The 13,591-nt window shown below is 39.0% G+C and overlaps 1 long non-coding RNA gene across 1 annotated transcript in view; it reads right to left on the reverse strand.

Moving 5' to 3' along the window:
- LOC119703635 overlaps positions 1 to 12,559 on the reverse strand; it is a 105,950-nt gene extending 93,391 nt beyond the window's left edge. The window contains exon 1 of the long non-coding RNA XR_005257676.1: positions 10,646 to 12,559. This is a non-coding gene — a long non-coding RNA (uncharacterized LOC119703635). The remainder of the gene's footprint in view (positions 1 to 10,645) is intronic.
- Between the last annotated feature and the right edge of the window lie 1,032 nt (positions 12,560 to 13,591).

Consider the following 13,591-nt stretch of genomic DNA (forward strand, 5'->3'; position numbering starts at 1 on the left):
AGCCCAAGAGCAGTCTCAGGCAGCTGAGAGGGCGGCGCTGGGCATGGCCCCGGGGGCTCGGTGCCACTGGGGCAGCTCAGAGCGCTTCTGCAGGACAGCTCTGGCTCTGTCCTGCCTGTGCTGCACGTGGATCAGGGAAAAGGCCATGGAACAAGATGTTCTTACCTTTTCAATGTATTTTGTAAAAGCAGGGAAATACTTACTTTCCTTTTTTTAATTCCACAATATTTTATTTTGGATTTATTAAGCGTTTGTAGGAAAAGTTCACCAAAAATTGCAACTCCTTCTCCTGCCCAAAATTGGGAGTATTTAAATATTTTTTTCTCAGGAAATTCGGGGTTAATTTTGATCTAGACATTTAACATTTCATTTCCAAGTAGAAACAGAATAAAAGTCACAATTAAAGAAAGTGCTCATATTTAAAAAAAAAAATTAATTACTACTTTTACCCGACAAAACTTCCGGTTTTGATTTAAACTCCAACTTTTGTTGGCACAAATTTTTCAGGCAAGATGTTCCAGACAGCTTGAAATTTGAAGATAATTTGAGAATTATAAACATGACCACCTACCAGATTTGTAAAAGCTACTTATTTAAAACTTTAAAAATATGAATATCCATCCATGCAAGTAAACACCCATGGGATAAGACTTCTTTTTATCTGACATAACGCTGACAACAGCTTCTTAACCAAGAAGTCTTGGGCTCCCAATAGTCCCACAGGGAATGCAGAGGGAGCACTTTGTGCAGGGAGGCTGGAGACAGCCTTGCCATGCAAAGGTTTCAGCAGCTCCACTGAGCAGCATGGACGTCCCATGAACAGCCTGGAATAACAGAGACCCCCTGCCCCTTGGCTCTAGGGCTTTCCTCATTTCCACACTCAGCTTTTCCTTTGAAGCAGTCTACATATCAAGGGTTAGCAGATCCATCTTTTGTAAATATCACTCCTACCATGCAACTTTCAGTGTTTTATTTCAAATCAAAATACATCTTTTCATCCAGATGCAGAACACAGTTTAATGAAAACCTAGAGTCTTTCATTTTAGCAGATGCATTTTAGCCTCCAAAAATCATAGAAAATAATTGCCAATGTCCACCTCAGTGCAGATATATTTCACTGTAATCCACCCCAATGCATTTAATTTCTTTCCTTTCTTTGTTCTGCCCTAGTGCCATTTAACTGTCTCCCTCTTTACACATATCCACACTGCTTTTATATATCCTTCATCTTATAAAGTGTGCTTCACCAACAGGCTAAGTAAACATTTACAGTGATATATAACACTTACTGACAACGTCAAGCCAAATAGACTGTGATCCAAGAACAGGCTTGATTTCCCTCAGTCTCCTCTCCTCAGGCAAAAGCTTGAGTGAATAGATGAACCCTGTTCTGCACCTTGAAGGTCAAAAGAATAGCTCTGACAAACCAACAGGGAAACAAATTCTGGGGCTGACAGATTTCCTCCAAGAACTGTCCGCCTCCAGCATCCCAATAACCAAACTTAAAGATTGCTAAGAAAATAATCCATTTATTAGGTGCTATCACAGCACAGAATAAGAAAAAATCACTGACGCCCAGATAGTCAGCATGCAAACCACAGCCCCACGGCTTCCAACCAGCATTTCAAATTAGGCTATTGCAGGCCTGGCATTTGAGAGCAGCTTCTTCTTGGTGTAACTGGGTTTTCATGCAATTTGGCTGCTTTGTCCATTAGGATTTTTTAACCCCTTCAATAATTCTAAGATATTTAAATATCACCTTGAATTAGCAAGCTGCAACAAATAATCCCCCCCATACTATCAAGCTGCTTCCCATTTTACTTTGCCTTAACAATCACTTTTAACTCTCCTTAGAGTCTTCCTTCTCTCAAAAAAGCACCACGTTCTCTCTCAACAGTTCTCACCTGACTCTGACTGGTTTTACCGAACTAAGGCTATTTCTGCACTGGGCTCCACAAGCTGTACTGGGGGGCTCTCCAGAGAAGCTGCCACTCCTGCCGTGCCCAGCACAGATGCCCAGCAGCCCCACACGGGCAGAGGGACTGGCCCCATGGCACAGTGCTGTGCCACTCCCTGCACCGGGGACACACCCTGGAATGTGTCACATCAGCTGCAGCGGGGGTGGCTGGGTCACACACGGAGCCCCAGTGCCTCTGCTGTGAGGCAGACACTGTCCTTCCAGACCCTGCAAGTTCAGGCTGCCTCCTGCCAGCTGAGGTATTGAAGTGAGAGCGTGAGGAAGAAAAGCTGATGTAATGCCTTCCAGGAAAGTGATGAAAGAAAGAGGAAATAAAATGTTTGGCTTTTTGTCCTCTTCTCGTCTCAGAGTCACTCATTTATATTATTAATATCGTTATTTAAAACTGCTTAAGAGACAGTGCATCTGCACTCACTTCATGGGTTTCAGAAGTAAGGGATTTCGGGTTTTTTTTTACTGGAAAAACTAACTAAGAAACACTTAAAAATCTTTCAGAAAGATAATCCTCTATTTCCAGTCCCCATTTCTCTCTTCATTTACATGCCACAACCTTATGTCATAGTGGCTTGGTTTTTTGGGTTTGAGTTTGTTTGGGGTTTTTTGTTAATGAGGTAAAATAATATAGTCCTGTACAGAGAATTCATAATTTCAAGTGCTGTCATATTTTCACTTACTGCGTACAACAGTGAGGACTAAATCCGAGTCTTTTCTGCAGTATAAATAAACTTGTATGTATCTTATGCAACTCATACCTAGTCTTTTATTTACTTTAGTTTATTTCTAAGCCCGCCATTTTCATGATTTCCCCTAAGGTAGTAGTAGATGAGCAATAATTTTATTACAAAAGATGCTACGTATACTTCTATAAATTATTTCCACATTGCCAGCAAGCTAGCACAGAATGAGAGTAAGAGATGTCTGCTGTAAATTTAATATTGCTGATTATTTTCAAGCAGATGGACAGAACAACAAATGCTGTAGCAAACATCCATCTAACCTGTCTGTTCTGAGTATTGCATTTCTGCAGCTCAATTTTATTTAAATGTTAGGAAATTCTGCTGTTCTCAGTATGTGCCAGAATGCAAAGCACTGATCATTCCAGAACAACCATTAATCCAATCTGTGGTCAAGGAAGGAACATTGACTTTCAGCTAATAATCATTCTGGCATTACAGATAACATGTTTATAAAATGAGAGGGAACCATGTCCTTGTATCTTGGTCAATGAATCCTGCAGTTTTATATTTATTATGGTCTTAAAAATCTATATTCAGACTCTTTTGTGAATCACCCTCCTAATTTCTCTTATTTTTTTGCAATGAAAAAAAAGCTTTATCTCCTTCAGTGACTTCTGTATTTATTTTCCAGAAAGTCCATGAGAAAAAAATACCTCTTCAATGCACTTGGGACATCACTTAAGTGATGCTGTCCAAATAACTGACCCACTTCCTAATGGTTTTGCTTTTAATATTAACTTTTTTTTCTTTAAAAGAAGACAGCAAAACAAAACAAACAAATGAAAAAAAAAAACCACTAAAAAAAAAAAAACCCTCCCCAAAAACCCCAACCTAGCTTTAGTCAGGAACACTTTCAGAGAGTTTTGCAGATAGTGTTACTGTTCTGTTTCCCTGCTGAAGACAAGAAAGGCCTACTGGAGTTCATGAATGTGGTGTGCTCACTGCAGCGAGCCAGCTCCCGCAGCTGCTGCGCGCTCCCACCTTCCGCTGCCCAGAGCTGCGGGCTGTGCGGGGCGAGCACCCGGGCATGGCCTGGCAGCCGCTCTCTGCCCGGGCACTGCTGGGCAGGGGCAGGGGCAGCGGCAGCACCGGCAGCACCGGCACTCCTTGCCAGCGCTTCAGCCGCCCCACCGCACCTCTCTTCGGGCAGGCGGGGCTTGCTGCAGCGCTCCCGATCAGATCTGCCGGCTCCTGCGGCCTCCTCCCGTCACGAGCAGAGCGGCAGGAGCCCAGCAGCAGCACGGCCCTCACAGCGCGGCCTGTGGCTGCGATACAGGTGCTGGAAACCCAGCTACGGGCGAGCAGAACCCTCAGCGTTTCTTCTCTTCTCCAGGGCTGATCGAACTCGGGGCCGAGAGGAGGAATAGAGGAGCCTCTCTGTTCCTGTGGCCCCCATGCGCGAGTTCCCTGTCCTGGGGCGGGGGAAGCTGCGGCCCCGCAGCCAGCCCTGCTGCCACATCCCAGCAGCAGGAACAGCTGCCTCCAGTTCTGCTCGCTTTCCACCTACAGCTCATGCAAGACCCAAAGAAATTCTACTCCAGTTCTACTCTTTAGCAGTAAGGCAAATATGAGTCCAAACAAAAGTATGGTTTAGAAAAAAATGACTAGTTAATTTAAATGACCACTGAATTAAAGAAAAAAGAGGCTAAGATGTCAAAGTAATAGTAATTTACATCTCCTGCATGCTTAAAGTTGCAATAAATCAGAGACAGATATTTTGACAGAAGAAACCAGAACTATTGTAATATGGGTAAAATTTCCCCATCCATGAGACTGTTAACTTGTATTCACTCATTTTGTTGACTATTACTCATTCTACACAAGCTCACAATTTAAAATTATGTCATACCACCAAACAAACCAACAAAACTCACAATCAAATTAGAAAAAAAATAAAACCCAAACACCCAAAACCCAAACCTAAACCACCAAATCAGACAATCCCCATCTGAGAGGAGCTTCACCTTTTTTGACCTGGTAAAGTAGAAATAGTGAGAATGAAGTGAACTTGACTTTATTTCTAATCTGTAGCTTTGCCAGGGCCGAGAAAGGCAGAGGCAAAATACTCAGGGTTACAGATGACAAGCGACTGTGAAAAGGAATCTTTGGCATCTGAAGAGATGGAAATAGCTAAGGAAAAAAAGGAAGCTGAGGTTGGGGAACCTCTTTCAGTGAGATAATGCCTTTCCTTCAACACTAAAGTAAACGTTCTTCTGGAAAATGAGAAACAAGTATGTTCATTTGTCCTCTCAATGGCAGAAAATATCATTTTATGTAATTCATTGATCTCTGACAGATTCTTATCTGAATTCCATGAGGAGGGCTCTGAATGCTAGAGGATGATCTATTTACCTCCAGAATATTTTAGTGAAATAGGGCAGATAAAGAAGACAGAGAAATGAAATTACTGACAGATGTGACACAAATCATCCCTGGTAAAACACAAACTGAAGCCCACAGCCTAGATTATGTTAGCCATCCTTTCAAAGCCAATTGTGCCACCAGTTAAATACACCGTAATGAGAAATAGATCAGCAGCTTTGGAGGTTACTTGCCTCTCTCTTTGTTTTTTTTACTACACCACACATCTCCTTAGCATGCAGGACAGTTTGGGGAGGGGGTTGTGACTGGCAGGATAAGGTACTCGCTCTGGTGCACAGCTGAGGTTACAGTGCACATCTTCATACCAGGACAAGGGTGTACAGCTTTGGTAACACAATCTCAGGAATAAAACACCAAGTGGGAAATGAATTCTTTCCAGCAGGCATAATCAGGCTGTATTCTTTTTCCTGAAATTGGGAGTTAAGATGGTTGCCTAAAATACTTTACAAAATGATCTGATCAACAGATTTAGCCCAACGCTGACAACAAACTCAGTGGTGCCTCTTATATATCTGTAAGGCTCTAGGGCAGACAGGAAGCTAATTGAAGAACACTTTCGTCCTACCAGCCCTTAGAAATTTTAAAAACGTGATTCCTACCTTCCTGAACTCTTAATTAAAAAAACCCAAAAAGTCCAGGCAGAAGGAATGCACTAAATCTATCTGAAAATACAGATTAAAAAAATAAAATCACTGTCACAAAGAAGTGTATCATCTAGTTAACATATAAATATACAAAGCAAGTCAAAAAGCTCGAACAGACAACTGTGCATACTGCCAACAGAAAATTTCAGCATACCATACATACATACATCTTCAGTATCTTCAGGACTCATATGACAAAGTCACTGTAGCCAAATGAAAAAGAACAAATGTATAATTCATGAGGAATAGCTTTTTAACACACCAGAGCTTTTGGCTGTCTAAAAATAGAGTTGTGAAACATAAAAAGCAGTATTATTGTCTCTAAGACTACAATCATATTTTATTTTCCTAATATTTTCCTGAGTAAAACCTATGGTTTGGAGCTCATTCCTATCTTTTGTTGACCCTTTTTTCCCTCTTGATTTATGTATCTTTACTGGAAGGCTTTAGAAAGGAGTATGTTTACTAGTAATATTCCTTTGAGCTACAATTTTTTTTTTATTATGGCACATATTTGACACAGAAATTGTGTGTCACAAAATGATCACAAATGCAGAAAAACATATCCCCCACAGTCAAATATTTCTCCTATGATACACCCTGTATGTAACATAAAGCAATGGTTGAAAATTAATGCAACATAAAGACTGGCCAGCCTGACCTTCAGCTGTCCTTTGGATACATTTTTAAGACATCCATCACCTTTTATTTTTTTTCTCCATTCAATGTAAACATGGGGTATATAAGTGAATTGCAGTGCTACTACAAGAAATAATCCAGTTTTAAAGTTTGTGAAAGAATTGGAGGGCATAAGTGCTAAATGACTGGACAAATCTGGACAACAGCAGCAAACACCAGAAAGGAAATACATATGCACACTCTGGTAAAATAAAAATGCAGTACCTGCAAGATCAATTATAGATGATCTCACTTTTTTTTTTTTTAACGTAGTTGGCAGGTAGCTTTGAAAAGGAAAATAGATGTCATCTAGCTGACAAGAAAGCACCTCTTATAGAAGATTAGACACAACTACCCCGTTAAAGTTAAATACTAGAGACTTACATCTTCATGGCAATACACACACTCCAAACCTGCTGCAGCCCAATGGACACACAGTAGCTCAACCCCAGAACTGTCAGGCTATATTATTTTCAGTACAGTAATTATTTCAGTGACCTACTTTTGCTGTGACCAGCTTCCTACTCTAGGCAAGAATCAAAGCATAAAGCAGGAAAGTTTTATTAATAATATCAAAGATTCTGTCTCTGGTTTAGACTCTACATTTGAGTCAACAGGAAAGAAACCTGACGTGGACATTCTTCGTGAAAGTCTATTGCACACCAAAACACAGAGGTTACAGAGTCAGTAGTTTCCCCTGTAAAAAATGTGGTTTATGTTGATTCTTCCTCAAGTCTTTTCCAGGATGTGGAGCAGTGCACATACTTTTGCCAGCTGAGGACTCACAACATAAGAAAAATGGTGTGACTTAACCCAGATCATTACTTTAATTTTAAAATGTACCTTCAATTGGAGAAGAAGGGCAAATAAAAGTGGTCTCAGAATAAATGTCCTGCATTTATTAACATAGGTTTACATTTCACTAGTACCCTAGTTTCTTCCTCACTTCAGGGAAAAAAAAAATCCATTATTGGTGCCATGTAAGATGCAGCTTGTCTCCCAATTGTACAGGACATCTTGAACTATAAATATATTTGGGCAAAAGAAGGGATATGGTTGGGAAAGGCTCTATCCTTTTGTATCATGAAAGGGGTGAGAGTCCATCCTAGCAGATCAGTTTCCTACCAGCAGCTGGTGATCACCACAGGAGCAGCTGGAATATTCAAACCTTCATCACTTTTCAGGTTGTGAAAACTAAGGACCAAATTTGTCCCTAAATAAATCTTTTGCATACCTCACCAATAGAAGTATTGGTTCATTATTTATCTTCCTCTGTGGAAAGGAGCCGCCTTCCCAGCTGCCCGGAACCATTTCACCGTCAAAACTGTCACTACTTTTAAACTTGCCAAGGGCTACTTCGCTGAGCTCTATTGTCACTGACTCATCAAATCTGAAATGATGTCTCTGACCTTTGAATCAGTTGTCTTATTTCTCTTTTGACACCAATGACAACTAGAGGAAAAATGTAGATGAAACACTCAGAAAATAACAGTGAAAGCAAGCTGACAATGCCAAATCCATCTAGGAAAGCATCAGTTCTTAAAGATGCTGAATGCTCTGTGTGAAATAAAGATGCTCTCAGCAGTTGCTGCTTCTTTGGAATTCAGTTGTTAGGCTCTAAATATTTTGACTAAAAAAATTAAAAAGCAGAGGGATACCTGCCGCCTTCTCCAGTGACTTTCAGTGCACACAGAAGTGTCAAAGACCTTGCATAAGAGCCAGTTTTACATAAGGCTCAAATCTCCTGTGCACAGTGAGGCCAAGGAAGGAAATCTTATGGAACACTGGGGAACAGCCAGTCCTTTTCATCTGTCTCCCACCACCGTTGTATTCACTGCACCCAGCTAATTGTAACTCTCAAAAATCAAACTGTGAGGATGCTTCCCCAGGCAAAATAATTTGATCTGTCCACGTCCAATATATTTCCCCTTTTGGATCAGTTAAAATGCAACAAAAAATATTCAAGTTGTATAACACAGTGCAATTTATAATTAACTTTGCACAAAGCCCAAAGTTTTAAACTTGAATGTTGATAAATGCTAAGCTGGTAAATCTCTGTTTGGGATCATCTCAGCACAGCCTGAAATGCTGTGCTGAACTTTAACAGTCAAAATTCACCCAAGTATTGATCTGTATGATGGATCTCCTTTAGGAATTACAGTCCCTTTTATGAATCCCTTTGAGCTCTCCCAGGCAAATGGAAGACTTGACTTTCACACATTTAATGGCTAATATTAACCAGGAAGGAAGGCAGCTCTTACGTTTGCTCACAAATCACTTCTGAATAACTCTTCCTCCAGTGTCTGTCTCTCTGATCTTTGGTCTCCTTGCAGTGTTTATAACATGAGGACATCAACCCTCCTTTTTTTTTTCTCCTGTTTTCACTGGCAGAGATTATCAGAACATGGTAGCAAACATTCCAATAGAAAATAAAATACAAAACTCCATGGACAGCGCTACCCCAAACTGTCAATTGCAAAAAAAATGAGTATGTAACAAATCTCAGCAAGACAAAACCATTCTAACATACTGGTAAAAACTGAGTGCTGAAAAAAATGGACTTTTGTCATATGAAATGCATGAAAGGAAAAAAAGGAGAATTGCCAAAGGAGGAAAAAATTACTCCTACTTCTGTGACTTCTTGAATAAATGACCTATTTCTAATTTGAAGCTGAATTCTCCCAAAGAGCTACCATCATTACAGATTTTGTACATCAAAGTTCAAACTGCAGATTATTCTGATATTACTGGATATATCAGGGAGAGAATCTTCCTATAAATAAGCAGACATAGGTATTGAGACATTGATAATTAATGAATGTCAAAAATTAATGCCAAATTGTAAAACTATTTATTAAAAAGACTGTAATTGCATGATGCTGCCTCAGAATATGTAATTCATGTACAGAAACAGAAAGAATTTAGTTATGAATGAAAGATTGGTGCTCCAAGCTAAATTGGGTACCAGTACATTCATACAATGTGGGGTAAAATCCTAAAAGATAATTACTTGCTCCAAACAGAACTTTTTCTCACTCCCTTTTCTAACCAGTCTCAAATTTGTCCTTTGAAGTATGGTGTCTGTGCTTAATTTGGAATTATTTCAATTTCTGTTCTGCGAGTGAGGGTGGTTTGGTGAGGAGGTTTTACTCATCTGCTGATAGGCACTAAATTATATTTTACTTGAATTCTTGTGCTGCCCTTTTAGTGTTGTAAATCTGTCTAGTTGTTTCTAACAGGAGCTTTAGGATAGGTTTTGATGGAAACAACAATCTAATTATAACTCACATTTTCAATGCAATAAACTATACAACAATGATATTTTTACCTCATGCAGACTAAGAAAAGAGTGAGAGTGAGCACTCAGTCTAAAACAGTCTATGGTTAAAAAAAAGAAAGAAAATCACAACCCAAATATAAATATTTGATTTAATTCTCTCCATTTAAAAGTTCTCAATACTCAAAACAATCATCCTGCACATGTATTTGCTCTGAATTTAATACTGGTGACTTCAGGAAATGTCCATCAGGCTGACAACCATCACAGAACTGTAACATCTCATGTTATTGAACAAAACAAAAAGCAGCCAGCACATGTTCTGTACTCTGAGGGGATGGTACAGATATCTGTGACACATTATGGAATCAAGTTTACTCTTGCATTACTTTAGATTTTTAAAATATATTTTTCAAAATGTTATGGCATATAATATGTGGTTTCCTAAGCACCATGAATTCTTCCTTTGCCCTGTTTCTGGCTTATGTGACTTTAGGTACTGAGAGATCTCAGTTTGTCTGTCTAGTCACAAGACTCCCATGTCCAAAGAAACCACCACAGATAACCATCTCAATAAAAAGAAAAGCTGAAGGTTTGCACATTAGATTATACTCAATAACATGTTTCATCCAAGGTGAAACTGTGTTATTACACAGGCAAGCTGAGATTTCCAAATCTGTTTTAAGGACGTGTACACCACAACAAGGCATTCAAGGCTCTTGGTCATTAAAAATGTCATTCACTCAAGGAACAATTAGGACAAAAATTGGTTGCCAGAGATAGTTAGCGTTGCGTTACAGTTCTTAAGGCCAGTGGCATGTTGCTTTCCAGGTGTGAAAAGAAAAAGTCCTATAGGAACAATCTGTTTGTTTAAAACATCCAGATAATTCCAATTTTAAAATTCCCTTTAAAGCCATTGAATTATGCAAAAGAAAGAGCATCTACTTACCATGCCAGTTTGCTGGGATACAAATCACACATTTCAGATTCAAATATTTTTGGTAAAACAGGTTTCCAAATACATAAATACATTCAGAGATTCTGTGGAGAAAATAGAGAGGCAACATCAGTGTTTGTGCAGGGTCTGTTGTTTAGGAGTGCTACAGAATACAGTTACAGTATTCCAGTGTTATTATATATTAGCCTTATGAAAATTTTGAAGACCTCTTTTTATTTAAAAGTTGGGAATTTTGGTACACATATTTTTTGTTTCATATAGAGTCAATCTGTCTCTTTTAGGAACACCACGTCCTGGAAAAAAAAAAGCCTTTTTTTTTTTTAAACAAGAGAACAAGAATTTTCTATTCAGCTACAATAATCACTTTCCAGCTAGCACATTCATCAAAGAATGAGCAATTCACTAGGGTAACATATGCAGGAGTTTGCTTGTATATATTCATATTGTCTTCTGCCTGAAAAGAGTTAAATAGAGCATATAAATGATGAATACAGAGCGTCTTGGGATACAAAACAACTAAAATGGGTTAATTAGTGAAAAACATGCATCAGACTATAAAGCTCAACTGTAAATGTTACAGTTTTTTAAACCTATTACATCTGCTGTTAATATTTGGGATTATGGATAATATATATAAAAAGATGTTAATTTCCAAAAGGAGTTGAGCGGAAGATATTAAAGAGTAGGAGATATTCGTTGTTTGAGTAAGAGTTCAGATGCATTCACATTAAACATACATTAGCGAATACATTTCTTTGACATGCTCATATATAAGCATAATACGTAAGTGACCTAGAAAATACAGACATTGTATAATCAATGACAAAAATATTGAGACAGATAAGCCCCGAGATCTTTGATCAAATATATTCTTTGGCAAACAAACAAAACACGTTATCCTGACAAAGAACGCTCTCTGGAGCGGCGGCGGAGCGCCTCCCGCCAGCACCGCCCTCCGAGGCGCTGTGCGGCAGCGAGCGGAGCCGCAGCCCCCAGCCCCAGCGCCCCGGGCAGGGCCGGCCTCGAGCTGCTGCCCGCTGCCAGCCTTCTGAGCGAAGCCTGCCTCTCCCTTCTCTGGGCTTTCTCATGTTACAGACAGCTGACCCGGCTGCTGTCGTTTTCGCAAACAAGAAATACGCTCTCACGTCGGTAAGAAAGATGTTTTATACACAGAAGAAATGCTGTGATCTCTATTCAAGTGCCAGCAAGGTATTTAGGACTTTAAGGACTTTTTTTCCTACCTAAAAGAGCCCTGCACAGTGCTGTTGCTGCAAATTTTGCCTACACTCTTCTTTCTGGAAAATCAGTGATATTTGCAAGCTGGCTGAAGTGAATACTAACATGCCATTAGTATTTAACTGAAAATGGTCTGAGTTTTCTCCTGTGATTCCCTGCTTGGTTTGCTGTGTTTGTGTCTGTGGACTTCTGAAGAAAGAGACACCAGAATAGAAGGGATAAATCTCCTCCAAGGTCTGTAGTTGAAGAGACTCCTGAGAGCCTGAAATATGCTAATTCAAGATAATAATAGTCCTTTGGTTAAAACAATCTTCTGGAACTGAGAATATCTGCAGTGATAATACTGTTTCATAAAGTCTTTGAAAACCATCACGACATAGATGTGTGGCTCCCTGTGAACTGTGCTCACCCTGTTAAATTTATATGTACAATATGCTCCTACAGAACCCTAAACAGGAGAGTGCAATGCTGATAGAAAAAACACGAACTTGTGACAGAGCAATAAAGTTTGCTCCAATCAAAATAAAACAATTAGTGAAGCATTTAAAAAATACTTGTGGTTTTTAATATCAACATTAAAGTGAAACTGTAAAGTCTTCTTTTTAAGTTATGCATTTTTGGAGTAAAAATGACATAATTCCAAACATGTAGACAAAGTCTTTTCATATATGGATGTTCTCAATTTGGGTTAGGCAATTGACATTTTAAATATGGGTTGGAAGAGGATATACATCAGAGTACGCGGATAGAAATGTTAAAATACATATTTTATTTTGACAAGTAAAAGCTCTGTCAGAAGGTCTTTGATTCATAAAGCTGGAATACATTCATAGTTTTGAAATATGATCCTTTATCATAGTCACTTCTTAGACAAGTTAATGTCTTAAATACAAACAAATGCACATCAGACAGAATCCAAGCCTGATTTGCTTGAGGGGCTCTAGGCATAATAATAAAAAACCTATTATTAAGTAGATTTAGCATGAAAGAGAATGACTTTTTTCAATCTTGTCTTATTTGTCTGAAAAATAAGTTCTACCATTTTAGTGTGTAATACATGAGGCATCTATTAATAACCACATTCAAATTAACAAGTTTTTCATTCTAAGGTGTTGTCTAAATGTTTCCTATTGTCTACATATAACTGAACAGTGGCATTCCAAACAAACACATTTCAGTAAATTACAAATAAATTTGTCTGACAAAGAAAGTAATTATGGTTTATACTAAAATATTTCCATTGGAGAAACCAGATTGCAACTGACACTCAGTAAGAGGTTTATAAAGAAAAGCACTAAATCTTTGCATCTTCTGGAAATGCCACCTCTCCAGCACTAACAGTATTTCAAGGCCTTTATAAATGCTGCAGTTGCAGACTTAGTTATTTTTTTACTCCATATTTTCTGCCATCTTTGATATCATCCTGATAGATCCAATATAGCATTCAGGTTGGACATTGGGAAGAAGTTTTTTTATGGAAAGAGTGCTTGGGCATTGGAAAAGGCTACCAGGGAGTTGGTGGATCACTGTCCCTGGAGGTGTTTAAGGAAAGACTTAGGATGTGGACTTAGTGCCATGGTCTGGTTGCCAAGGTGATGTGGGGTCACAGGTTGGGCTCCATGACCTCAAAGGTCTTTCCCAACCTAGCTGATTCTGTAATTCTGTGCTCTGTAAGTATGTATAAAATCCATAGAAACTAGG

This window comes from Motacilla alba, chromosome 8 (assembly GCF_015832195.1).
Source record: "Motacilla alba alba isolate MOTALB_02 chromosome 8, Motacilla_alba_V1.0_pri, whole genome shotgun sequence".
NCBI lineage: Eukaryota > Metazoa > Chordata > Aves > Passeriformes > Motacillidae > Motacilla > Motacilla alba.